This window comes from Trichomycterus rosablanca, chromosome 1, assembly GCF_030014385.1.
Source record: "Trichomycterus rosablanca isolate fTriRos1 chromosome 1, fTriRos1.hap1, whole genome shotgun sequence".
Classification (NCBI taxonomy): domain Eukaryota; kingdom Metazoa; phylum Chordata; class Actinopteri; order Siluriformes; family Trichomycteridae; genus Trichomycterus; species Trichomycterus rosablanca.
Window position 1 is genome coordinate 31,204,443 of NC_085988.1, and position 13,166 is coordinate 31,217,608.

Genomic DNA, 13,166 nt, shown 5'->3' on the forward strand with positions numbered 1-13,166 from the left:
TTTAGTTATGCTGTAATAATTAGGGCTGCCGGAGTCTAAAACTGTCTGTAAAACTGTTTTACTCAACTAGCATTGTACATTATTAACTACATTCTCTGTTGTTTTACCCCGAGGGCATTCTGATGGAAACCTGTTTACCTGCCAAAGTTAAGGATTGAAGTCGAGACTGCCGTGACAATGATGCTGCTCCTGCCGGATGTGACGGGTCTGGCATAATTGCATCAAGAATGACAAGAACTCACTACAGACTTTATTGAAGACTAGACTGAATAATAACTCTATTATTATTATTTATTTATTTATGTATTTATTTATTGCCAGTTATAACTTTTAGTTAATTTAATTCTATGTTTGTATGATTTCTTGGCCACCCAAGAAGGATGGGCCCTGCTGAGTCTGGTTCCTCTCAAGGTTTCTTCCTGTAATTTTCAGGGAGTTTTTCCTTGCCACAGTCACCATTGGCTTGCTCAACAGGGGTTTTTGTATCTGTTGGTCCTGGATTTTGTAAAGTTGCTTTGAGACAATGTCTATTGTAAAAAGCGCTATATAAATAAAGTTGACTTGACTTGACTTGACTTTCGGCTGTGCATTTAAATTATTGTGTTTACCGAAGGGCCATCAGTGACCAGTTTAGCTTGAAAAGCAAATAATTCAGTAACATCACAATGTGCTATTTGGAAAACTGTGAAATCAGATAATGAGATAACATGCATCAGATTTTGCTCAAACTTGTGGAGTCAGTGCCATATTAAGTACATGCTGTCATTACAGCAAAATAAAAAAAAATCATACACTAAGAAATTCACAAAGATTAAACTTTTTACTTAAATGATGTTGCTAATTTGATTTGTATTACAAAATAAAAATATGATCTCTACTGCACCCCCACCACACACACTCTGCTTTATAATGCTGCATTAATGTTTTTTTTCCATGTATTGCAGCCTATAATCTATTTAATTTTATGTGTAATCAACATGAATACTTAAAATTTGAATTACAATTATTTTAATGCATACAGTATGGTCATAATTGGACTTTTCACTTTTAGTATATTAATATTACTCTTGCTCTTAAATACTTGGTTGTTAAACTCATATTAAATGTGGCTTTGACCTGTTTGGCATCCTTGCATATAAATTGGACACTGGCTTAATAATATTCCCTAACAAATATTAAATTGCAAATGAGTTTCAGTAGCGGGACAAAAACGCAAAGGAATTTATGTTTATTCATTTTTGCACATCTGTCAGTGTTTGGCAGCCCTGGCATACAAGAAATCATCACTGAGAAAAGGCAAAAACATACATGAGGTGTCCTAAGATTAATTTTAACAATATCTTGACAATATACCCGACTAACATTGACTAATATATAACAAACAAGCAATAATATGTTTCATTATTTTATTAATGCATGTTAATGAATTATTTAAAGCCTTTGTATCATTTAACTAAGTGAAGAAATAATTGCCATTGGTGGTTTTTGTTGGACTTTTGTCTCATTTACACACAAAACATTGTTCCAAAAATGCAACATGGCCACTAGGTGGTGCAGCGGTAAAGTACGCTAGCACACCAGAGTTGGGGTTTCGAATACATCGTATCGAATCTCAGCTCTGCCTTCCGACTGGGCTGGGCAGCTGCATGAACAACGATTGGCTGTTGTTTATAAGGTTAGGGGTAAAAAGTCAGATCATAGGTCCTCATAACTGGTGCAACTGCAGCCCCTGCTGGCTGACTGATGGCGCCTGCACAGGGCTGAGGAATAATGCTGATGGGTTGTGGCCCTCTGTACACAGTGCCTGTCGGTGTATGAACTCAACTCGTGCAGGTGAAAAATGCAGTCTGTACTGACTGTACGTGTCGGAGGGGGCATATGTCAGTTGAGAGGCGTCCTCAGTCAGCGGTGAAGGGTCAAATTAGTATAGAGGACGCATTCAGGGTAATTGGACACGACTAGATTAGGGGAGAAAATTGGGGAAAAAAAGTGGGAAAAATAAAAAAATGCAACATTAAAATAATCTTTTAAATGAAAAATTGTTGGCTTTTCAGAGCATTCCTGAAATACATCTTTTAATTAACAATTTTTGTAAAAACTTTTGAACAGATTATCGCAATTATTATTATTATTATTAAATAATAATAATAAAATTATAATAATAAAATTATAATAAAATTAGTAGTAGAAGTAGGTAGTAGTAGTTTTATTTATTTATTTTTTATTTATTTATTATGACTTCAGTGGCTAAAAAAAAACAGTGTTCTACATCACTATTGCTATTTACTTGCTGAATTGGATTCAGTTAAACCACGGTAGAAGTGATTTTATGTTTTTAGCCCTCCCAGCCTAGTCAAAGACATTTAATTACACCGTGTTGTTATCTGTCACTAGGCAAATGGAAAAGGCTGAGGATCTGAAAATGTGTGGTCAGCTTGGATATAAGTTCCTGTTAATGTATAATTACAGAAACCCATATTGACTCAGGAAACCTCTGCAGGGATTACTTTACTCCTACTGATCGATATTCTTAATTCTTTTAATAAATAGCAAAGCTATCCATTCATTCCAGCTTCTGACTACAGGGTACATGCCATAAAATGCTAATGCAACAGTGACCCATAGTAATATGTTAGTTGGTAACTGATGTCACCTAACACACCTGACAGGTCTGACAGGTTATTAGTGTAACAATAATTATTTACCTAACAATAACAATTATGAATCCTAACAATAACAATATTTGTTAAGGGAAAATGGTGAGAATTGAGATACAGTCATGTGAAAAAGTTAGGACACCCCATGAACACCTTTGTCTTTTTGAACATATTTAAACATATGAACATTTGAACATCATTTGAACGGTATTGAGAGAGGGAGCTTATATAACTAAACAAATAAATCTGAAAAAATTACCTTTAAACACAAGTTGTAAAATGTAATGAACAAAAATGGAAATTGAGTGTGAGGAAAAAGTTAGGACACCCTATGTCCTAATAGCTGCTATTTCCCTCTTTGGCTGAAATAACCTCAATTAGATGTTTCCTATAACCATCTACCAGTCTCTGACATCGACTGGGAGAAAGTTTTTCCCACTCCTCCATGCAGAATTTCTTCAGCTGTGTGAGGTTTGAGGGGTTTCTTGCATGCACAGCCCGTTTCAAATCACCCCACAGCATCTCAATAGTATTAAGATCCGGGCTTTGACTTGGCCATTCCAGAATTCTCCATTTCTTTCTTTTAAGCCATTCGTTGGTGGATTTACTGGAATGTTTTGGGTCGTTGTCATGTTGCATGGTCCACCTCTGCTTCAGCTTCAGTTTTTGGACAGATGGTCTTACATATTCCTCAAGCACCCTCTGATACAGTGAAGAATTCATCGTGGATTCTACATAATGGAGAGCTTGCCAGGCCCTGCTGCTGCAAAGCAGTGCCAAACCATGACATTTCCACCTCCATGCTTCACAGTTGGTATGAGGTTCTTGTGTTCAAATGCTGTGTTTGGTCTGTGCCAAAAATGTCTTCTGTTACTGTGCCCAAATAATTCAACTTTGGATTCATCTGTCCAAAGCACATTGTTCCAGAAGTCCTGGTCTTTGTCTAGGCAAACTTTAGTCTTGCCCTGATGTTTTTTTGACAGCAAGAGTTTCCTCCTTGCACACCTCCCATGAAAATCAAATGTGTGCAGTCTCTTTCTGATGATGGATGCATGTACCTTGCTATCAACTGTAACAAGAGCTACCTGTAGGTCCCGTGATGACATTGTAGGATTATTGGAGACTTTTTTATGCATCTTGCAGTCTGCTCTTGGACTGAGCTTGCTAGGATGGCCTGACATGTCCATGCTGGCAGTTGTTTTAAATGTTCTCACTTGTAAATGATTTTCCGGACAGTGGAATGGCTGATTTCTAATTGTTTTGAGATCTTTTTAAATCCCTTCCCAGACTCATATGCATCCACCTTCTTTCTGAAGGCTTCAGAGAGCTCTTTAGATCTCAACATGGTCCTAACTTTTTCCTCACAATAAATTTCCATTTTTGTTTATTACATTTTACAACTTGTGTTTAAAAGTGATTTTTTCTGATTTACTTGTTTAATGACATAAAGTAACAATAGAACAGTGTGATTTTGTCTCATAGGGTTGTTGTTTGATTCCCTGGGCCATCCAGGTGGCCAGGGTCCTTTCTGTTTGGGGTTTTCATGCCCTACCTGTGTGCATGTGGGTTTCCTCCAGGTGCTCCGGTTTCTTCCCACAAGTCCAAAGACATACAGTCAGACCAACTGGAGCTACTAGAAATAGCTTTAAGTGTAAGTGTGAATGTGTGTGCTCTGTGATGGGTTGGTGATCGGTCCAGGAGTCTCCTGTTTTTCGCATAATGAATCAGGCCCACCGCAACACTGACCAGGATAAAGCAGCATTTATTCAGACAATGAATAAATAAACTGTTTACTGAATATTTATTGGTTTGATAATATAGTTTTCTTGGGTATGGAACATTTAGCAGACGCTTTTATTGAAAGCAACTTACAATTATGACTAAATACAATTTAAGTAATTGAGGGTCAAGGGCCTTGCTCAAGGGCCCAACAGTGGCAATTTGTCAGTGGAGGGGCTTGAACAGGCAACCTTCTGATTACTAGTCTAGTAACATTATGAATGAGCTACCACTGCCCTACTTCCAAAAGCTATTTCTAGAGGCATCTGGGAACTTGTTAGTGTGATGCAACAAAGAAAATGAATGCAGGGCAGGCATTTATTAGGTTGATGAAAGCACAATGTATGACGCATACGCAACAATAGATTTATTTTAAATAGGCAGGATTAGATACTAGATGTTCAAACTTGATATACAGTGTATCACAAAAGTGAGTACACCCCTCACATTTCTGCAGATATTTAAGTATATCTTTTCATGGGACAACACTGACAAAATGACACTTTGACACAATGAAAAGTAGTCTGTGTGCAGCTTATATAACAGTGTAAATTTATTCTTCCCTCAAAATAACTCAATATACAGCCATTAATGTCTAAACCACCGGCAACAAAAGTGAGTACACCCCTAAGAGACTACACCCCTAAATGTCCAAATTGAGCACTGCTTGTCATTTTCCCTCCAAAATGTCATGTGATTTGTTAGTGTTACTAGGTCTCAGGTGTGCATAGGGAGCAGGTGTGTTCAATTTAGTAGTACAGCTCTCACACTCTCTCATACTGGTCACTGAAAGTTCCAACATGGCACCTCATGGCAAAGAACTCTCTGAGGATCTTAAAAGACGAATTGTTGCGCTACATGAAGATGGCCAAGGCTACAAGAAGATTGCCAACACCCTGAAACTGAGCTGCAGCACAGTGGCCAAGATCATCCAGCGTTTTAAAAGAGCAGGGTCCACTCAGAACAGACCTCGCGTTGGTCGTCCAAAGAAGCTGAGTGCACGTGCTCAGCGTCACATCCAACTGCTGTCTTTGAAAGATAGGCGCAGGAGTGCTGTCAGCATTGCTGCAGAGATTGAAAAGGTGGGGGGTCAGTCTGTCAGTGCTCAGACCATACGCCGCACACTACATCAAATTGGTCTGCATGGCTGTCACCCCAGAAGGAAGCCTCTTCTGAAGTCTCTACACAAGAAAGCCCGCAAACAGTTTGCTGAAGACATGTCAACAAAGGACATGGATTACTGGAACCATGTCCTATGGTCTGATGAGACCAAGATTAATTTGTTTGGTTCAGATGGTCTCAAGCATGTGTGGCGGCAATCAGGTGAGGAGTACAAAGATAAGTGTGTCATGCCTACAGTCAAGCATGGTGGTGGGAATGCCATGGTCTGGGGCTGCATGAGTGCAGCAGGTGTTGGGGAGTTACATTTCATTGAGGGACACATGAACTCCAATATGTACTGTGAAATACTGAAGCAGAGCATGATCCCCTCCCTCCGGAAACTGGGTCGCAGGGCAGTGTTCCAGCATGATAATGACCCCAAACACACCTCTAAGACGACCACTGCTTTATTGAAGAGGCTGAGGGTAAAGGTGATGGACTGGCCAAGCATGTCTCCAGACCTAAACCCAATAGAACATCTTTGGGGCATCCTCAAGCGGAAGGTGGAGGAGCGCAAAGTCTCGAATATCCGCCAGCTCCGTGATGTCGTCATGGAGGAGTGGAAAAGCATTCCAGTGGCAACCTGTGAAGCTCTGGTAAACTCCATGCCCAGGAGAGTTAAGGCAGTTCTGGGAAATAATGGTGGCCACACAAAATATTGACACTTCAGGAACTTTCACTAAGGGGTGTACTCACTTTTGTTGCCGGTGGTTTAGACATTAATGGCTGTATATTGAGTTATTTTGAGGGAAGAATAAATTTACACTGTTATATAAGCTGCACACAGACTACTTTTCATTGTGTCAAAGTGTCATTTTGTCAGTGTTGTCCCATGAAAAGATATACTTAAATATCTGCAGAAATGTGAGGGGTGTACTCACTTTTGTGATACACTGTATATTAAATTACAGAAACTATTTGCTACATATAATCATCGTTTCCATCATTTATTAGTGGTCAGAGGACACAGACAGTGTGGACACCATGCTTTTGTCCTGTGCCGAGGAGAGTGTGTGGTCCATGTTCCTCAGGAGAGCACTGTACATGTAATGTCCAGCTGTCCTCTCACACAATAAAAAGGCTAATGACCTCCCTGTGGCCTTCCCCTTTCAGTCTGATCGGAGCAGTGACATCAGAGCTACCTGCCACTAAAACAATTAGCTTCATTTATCATGCTCACACCCTGAGCTGTGGGAGTGAGAGGCAAATGAGAGAAAGTGCCAGACAGACTGGCCAAAATGCAAACGGGACTGGAAATATTAAGCTTTTTAATTTCAAATTGTTTTATAATGATATTTAAACCATATAAAATAATTATGAATTACATTTTCTAAATTTCATTTACATGTATTCTATGGTCAACCGTATGTGGACATTCGAAAATTACATCCATATGTGTTTGGTAAATGTTTTATCCAAAAAACTTGATTATTAAATTAAAGTTGATCTTTCTTAGAGAGAAATAGATTTCATTTTCTGGGAAAGCTTTTCAGATGCTTTTAAAACATGACTGCAAAGATTGACTTCCATTCAGCATGAGACCATTTCTATTTATTTTTAAGATGTTCAGTAAGACTTTAAAGAGTTTTTCCCAATGTTTCCCAGTTAGATTGTCATTTTAACGCAAAATTATTAAATGCAATCTCAAGACATTACGTTTTTTGTCTGTCAGAATGTCAACTAAAAAGTGTGATTATTAACACTAAAATTTTTAGGCCTGTGTGTTAGGAAAATCAAGTCAAATGTATTTGTATAGCGCTTTTTACAATGGACATTGTCTCAAAGCAACTTTACAGAATCAAGGACCGACAGACCAAAAACCACTGTTGAGCAAGCCGAGGGCAGCAGTGGCAAGGAAAACTTGCTTAAAAATACAGGAAGAAACCTTGAGAGGAACCAGACTCAGCAGGGACCCTCATCCTTCTTGGGTGGCCTGGAGGATAAATTGAATAAGTATAATTTTCACAAATCATACATACAGAAAAGTAAATTGAACTAAAAGTTATAACTAGCAAATAATAATAATAATGTAAACAACTGGAGTTCTTCATTATTCAGTCCAGTCAGTGATAAAGTCCGTAGTGAGTTCTTGACGTTTTAGGTGCAAACATGGCAGGTTCCCGTCAGGTTCACGCCAGGTTCCCGTCATATTTAGCATATATATTAATTTACCCATGTTTAACTCATAGTTAAATTTATGTTTATGAATTCCCATATCCATACTGTGAAAGCCAAAATAGTCAGTATGAGTTCTTGTCTTTTTTTTCTTCTGTGTCAGAACCCTGTATGAACTTATACGCACAGCTCCACACATTGACATATGCATACACTTCTAACAAAATTGATAGCTTTGTTGTCCTTGAATAATTTCCTCAAGAGAAATTACATAAGCTTTCATCTGTGGTCCATTCTGAATAAAACACATGGCATTAGTTTATCTCTTTTGCCCCTTCTCTTTTGATAATTATACAAACTCTCTTAATAAACTCTAATAATAAAATTAGCTGAAATTGCTTTTGTCTGTGTCTGTTGGTTGATACCAAAATCACTTTTTTGTTGAGTCTGCATTGTCTAGTTCCATCAGCAAACCAAAGAAACCTAACACTGTGACTGCAAGTCTTTATTAGGAGTCAATGTACAATCCAAAAAAATGGTAAAGTAAATAATACTTATAATGACAAAAGCATGTCTTGATGCATGCTCAGTAATCCAGGTACTCAAGTTAAATCGGTTCATTTGGACACAGGGCAATATAGTGTATGCTGTTAGATGCTGGGAAGTGTACATTGGCTTGCTTGGAAAAACCAAAAAGCCACTGGCAAAACAAATGGAACAACATAGAGGATCTACCTCTTCTTTCCAGGACCATGCCTTTTACACCCACCTACAAGCCAACGCCCACTCATTCAAAGCTGAAAATGTGCAGATCCTTGATAAGGACAAACAGTGGTTTAAACAGTGAGTCAAATAAGCCATCTATGTAAGCCATCCCTGACGTCCTTTGATAGCTCTTTGGTCTTGCCCATGGTGGTCGAGAGATTTGAACGGAAGAAACTGATTCTGTGACAGGTGTCTTTTATACAGGGACAGGACTAATTTGTGTGCCTCATGGGCACATAACCGGTCTGTGGGGGTCAGAATTCTTGCTGGTTGGTAGGGAATCAAATAATTATTTCCCTTAATTAAATACAAATTAATTTATAACTTTTATTTAATGTTTTTTTTCTGGATTTTTTGTTGATATTCTGTCTCTCTCTGTTAAATTAAACCTTCCATAAAAATTATAGACTGTTCAAGTCTTTGTAAGGGGGTAAACTTACAAAATCAGCAGGGGATCAAATACTTATTTCCCCCACTGTATATACTGTATATATATATATATATATATATATAGAGAGAGAGAGAGAGAGAGAGGGAGAGAGAGAGAGAGACGCTCTGAGTCAACTTGTTCGTGACATCCCGTGTTTTGCGAATTTCGGTTTGTAATCTGAAATCTGTTCGTACGTTAAGTTGAAAAAGATCATTCGTAACCCAAAATGTTCATATGGTAAACCGTTCGTAACTCAAGGGTCTACTGTAGTGTGAAAAGTGTTTTGGTCAGGTTGTAATTGTTATAAACGGAATGGAAGGGAAACCCTGGGGGAGGAGTTGTAAATGTGTGGAACAGGGGCATAATATAGCTTATATCTGAATACTTACAGAATTTGTGACTTCCACGCCAAACCATAATACCAACGTTGCATTGCAAAAAATATTTATTTGACTTCCAACTCTCTCTGAAGAACAGACAAGCCCTGCTGGCCGCGTAGCCAAACCCACTCCACCCAGATTCCTTTATTTTTCCTCCTTGCTTTTATGCTGCACATCAGCGCACAAAACAACTTTGATCGCTCGCTTATTGGTGACGTGCATTTTTGGGCGTGGTATCACTTAACCCCTCGTCTTTTCTCGTGTGTATTTTCATGACAAAACATAGTTTGGGAGACCAGATTCCTCCTGGTGATAGATCGTGTAGTGTGTGACCCCCTTTCGCCAATTATTCGTGCATTGTGAAAACCACAACGACTTAAAAGACTACCAATTACAAGAGATCAAGTTGTGTAGTGTGAACTGTACAGAGATCTAAACAACTTGAAAGCCGTGTAGTGTCAACTCGGCATAAGATTGTTCTTGACTCTAAAGACTTTGTCCTTGCAATAACAGAGTTTACTGGGGTAGTTTTAGCTGGGAAACTTTTATAAAGAGACTAGCTGGAAATGTGGCATTCAATGATAGTGCCTGAGCTTTTTAGTTAAACTTTCAAATTTTGTACACCTGGTAGTTGTTTAACCTTTATTCTGTTAACAGGTCCCAGAGATCCCAGTGTTGTGTGGGTAAAACTAACTAACAATGAGGTCAAAATTAACCAAATTAGTTAACCAAATAAACTGTAGAAAGAGGTGGTAGATTTTGTAAAGGGTTGTGTGTGTGTTTTTGGTTAGAGGCTTGTGGGAGAGTCAGCTGTATCCTCAACACCAGACAGAAACTTAAAAACATATAAAATCTTTTGCCTTTAATTGTGTATTCTAGCTGGGTTCTCTAATACCAAAAACAGAAGTGTATAAATTAAGGGATGTTTTAAGCTAATTGAAAAAGGCTAAGGATATTTTGTGAGCCCAGGATGTTTTAGAGAACTGAACTGAGGGCTGTTGACACTAAATAGATTGTGTCTACATACTTTTGGTCATGTAATGTATTTCTCCATGCTCTTTCTTTCAAACCCTAAAAGTATAGCCTAATATGTTGTCTCTCTACCGCACTCCTTCCCCGTCTCCGTGCAGGCACCACCAACCAGCCAGCAGAGGTCGTAATCACACTAGTCTGAGAGAGAGTCCCCCTCCGGCTTAGACCCGCCCCTTATCTGAACAACAGGCCATTCATTGTTCATGTAGCCGCTCAGCCTTAGCTGGCAAGGCAGGGCCGAGATTCGATACGATGTATTCGAGATCTCAGCTCTGGTGAACAGCGTGTGTTTTACCGCTGCACCACCTGAGCGTCTAATATGTTGTCTTATGATGAGTCATGTACACATTTATGAGTTTACTGAAATAGATGGCATTCACCATATAACTCATTATTGAGCAGAAGAAGTGCAAAGTACCAGTCTATGCTTCAAGACACCATATTTATAAAAGAAAAAGCCCCCAAACAGCACAAAGACTGGTCTTTTATCTCAAAAATACATGTAACAGGTTCAAAGGGGAAGGGGAAAAAACAAAACATGCATTTATTTATGGGATGACCTTGACACCACTGGGCTATTAATGCAAGAGTAAATCGTTCAGTGAAGATGAAAAATGAGGATAGGCCATTTTTCTCCAGATCTCATGGGAAATCTACTACAGAGGATAGAGAAAAAACTAAATTGGATTCCACGTTGTTTTTATTTAGTTTACTATGTATTATAAGCATGTATTTCATAGATTTCTTATGTATTACTACGTATTTCATTTTCTGTTTATGATAAAGAACATTCAAGATGCAACAAGAATAGCTGCCATCACCAACTATGCTTTACATAAACTATATGGCCAAAAGTATATATATATATATATATATATATATATATATATATATATATATATATATACAGTGTATCACAAAAGTGAGTACACCTCTCACATTTCTGCAAATATTTCATTATATCTTTTTATGGGACAACACTATAGACATGAAACTTGGATATAACTTAGAGTAGTCAGTGTACAACTTGTATAGCAGTGCAGATTTACTGTCTTCTGAAAATAACTCAACACACAGCCATTAATGTCTAAATAGCTGGCAACATAAGTGAGTACACCCCACAGTGAACATGTCCAAATTGTGCCCAAATGTGTCGTTGTCCCTCCCTGGTGTCATGTGTCAAGGTCCCAGGTGTAAATGGGGAGCAGGGCTGTTAAATTTGGTGTTTTTGGTACAATTCTCTCATACTGGCCACTGGATATTCAACATGGCACCTCATGGCAAAGAACTCTCTGAGGATGTGAGAAATAGAATTGTTGCTCTACACAAAGATGGCCTGGGCTATAAGAAGATTGCTAACACCCTGAAACTGAGCTACAGCATGGTGGCCAAGGTCATACAGCGGTTTTCCAGGACAGGTTCCACTCGGAACAGGCTTCGCCAGGGTCGACCAAAGAAGTTGAGTCCACGTGTTCGGCGTCATATCCAGAGGTTGGCTTTAAAAAATAGACACATGAGTGCTGCCAGCATTGCTGCAGAGGTTGAAGACGTGGGAGGTCAGCCTGTCAGTGCTCAGACCATACGCCGCACACTGCATCAACTCGGTCTGCATGGTCGTCATCCCAGAAGGAAGCTGACTCACAAGAAAGCCCGCAAACAGTTTGCTGAAGACAAGCAGTCCAAGAACATGGATTACTGGAATGCCCTGTGGTCTGACGAGACCAAGATCAACTTGTTTGGCTCAGATGGTGTCCAGCATGTGTGGCGGCACCCTGGTGAGAAGTACCAAGACAACTGTATCTTGCCTACAGTCAAGCATGGTGGTGGTAGCATTATGGTCTTGGGCTGCATGAGTGTTGCTGGCACTGGAGAGCTGCAGTTCATTGAGGGAAACATGAATTCCAACATGTACTGTGACATTCTGAAACAGAGCATGATCCCCTCCCTTCGAAAACTGGGCCTCATGGCAGTTTTCCAACAGGATAACGACCCCAAACACAACCTCCAAGATGACAACTGCCTTGCTGAGGAAGCTGAAGGTAAAGGTGATGGACTAAACCCAATTGAGCACCTGTGGCGCATCCTCAAGTGGAAGGTGGAGGAGTTCAAGGTGTCTAACATCCACCAGCTCCGTGATGTCATCATGGAGGAGTGGAAGAGGATTCCAGTAGCAACCTGTGCAGCTCTGGTGAATTCCATGCCCAGGAGGGTTAAGGCAGTGCTGGATAATAATGGTGGTCACACAAAATATTGACACTTTGGGCACAATTTGGACATGTTCACTGTGGGGTGTACTCACTTATGTTGCCAGCTATTTAGACATTAATGGCTGTGTGTTGAGTTATTTTCAGAAGACAGTAAATCTACACTGCTATACAAGTTGTACACTGACTACTCTAACTTATATCCAAGTTTTATTTCTATAGTGTTGTCCCATGAAAAGATATAATAAAATATTTGCAGAAATGTGAGGGGTGTACTCACTTTTGTGATACACTGTATATACTGTATATATATATGCATTTTCTCCCCTTTTTCTTCCTTTTAGTGCGTCCAATTGCCCGATTGCGTCGTGCTTCCTCTCCACCAATGACTTAATAACTAATTATTTAGTTCAGGTGTTTAAATTAATTGTAATTTGTGGAAATGGTTTGCAAAAGACTATTTTCCATTTCAGCATGACTGCCCTTGTGCACAAAGCAAGGTTCATAAAGACATGTTGGATTGACAAGTTTGGTGAGGAGGAATTCCAGTGGCCTGTACAGAGCCCTGTCCTTATTCCTAATGAAAGCCTTTGGGAGGAACTGAAACATTGAATAGTAAGACAGACCTTCCTATTCTACATCA